Source organism: Schistocerca gregaria, unplaced genomic scaffold, assembly GCF_023897955.1.
Source record: "Schistocerca gregaria isolate iqSchGreg1 unplaced genomic scaffold, iqSchGreg1.2 ptg000386l, whole genome shotgun sequence".
Lineage (NCBI taxonomy): Eukaryota > Metazoa > Arthropoda > Insecta > Orthoptera > Acrididae > Schistocerca > Schistocerca gregaria.
The window spans coordinates 842,703-843,754 of record NW_026061828.1 but is presented as its reverse complement, the minus strand read 5'-3'; positions in this window follow the sequence as shown (position 1 = coordinate 843,754).

The window sequence follows — 1,052 nt, the reverse complement described above, 5'->3', positions numbered from 1 at the left end:
TCTACATAAGAACACTTTTCACATTCTCCCGTGCAACTCGGCTGCTAGTCCTCCTTTCACGCAGAATCTTAAGGTCCTTGCTCATGTCCAAGGCACCAAAGCCAGCTAAAAAGTCAATAATCGATACCTAAAACTTGAATTCTACTTCTTCTTACTGGCTATTACATCAACTTAGAAGCTTCATCTCTGTTCTACTATGGTGCTATTAGTGTGTCCACATACCGCAGCACGCGACATAGCTTTGCAGAAGATAAGTACAACCGTTTCAGAGAGGAGCGGCCAATGTGACGATCTGGCTTTAAGTCGATTCGATAACAAATGACGAAAATGGACGGATTTCTCAGGTTTTTACTACATATGAACACTTTTCACAGTCTCCCGTGCAACTTGGCTGCTAGTCCTACTTTCATGCAGAATCTTAAGGTAATAGCTCATGTCCAAGGCACTAAAGCCAGCTAAGAAGTCAATAATTGACACCTAAAACTTGAATTGTACTACTTCTTACTGGCTATTACATCAACTTAGAAGCTTCATCTGTTGTCTACTATGGTGCTTTTAGTGTCTCCGCATACCACAGCACGCGACATAGCTTTGCAGACGATTAATACAACCGTTTCAGAGAGAAGAGCGGCCAATGTGACGATCTGGCTTTAAGTCGATTCGATAACAAATGACGAAAACGGACGGATTTCTAAGGATTTTACTACATATGAAAACTTTTCACATTCTCTCGTGCAACTCGGCTGCTAGTCCTCCTTTCATGCAGAATCTTAAGGTCCTAGCTCATGTCCAAGGCACCAAAGCCAGCTAAAAGGTCAATATTCATTACCTAAAACTTGAAGTGTACTACTTCTTACTGGCTATTACATCATCTTAGGAGCTTCATCTGTGTTCTACTATGGTGCTTTTAGTGTCTCCGAATACCGCAGTACGCGACATAGCTTTGCAGACGATACGTATAACCGTTTCAGAGAGAAGAGCGGCCAATGTGACGATCTGGCTTTAAGTCGATTCGATAGCAAATGACGAAAACGGACGGATTTCTCAGGTTT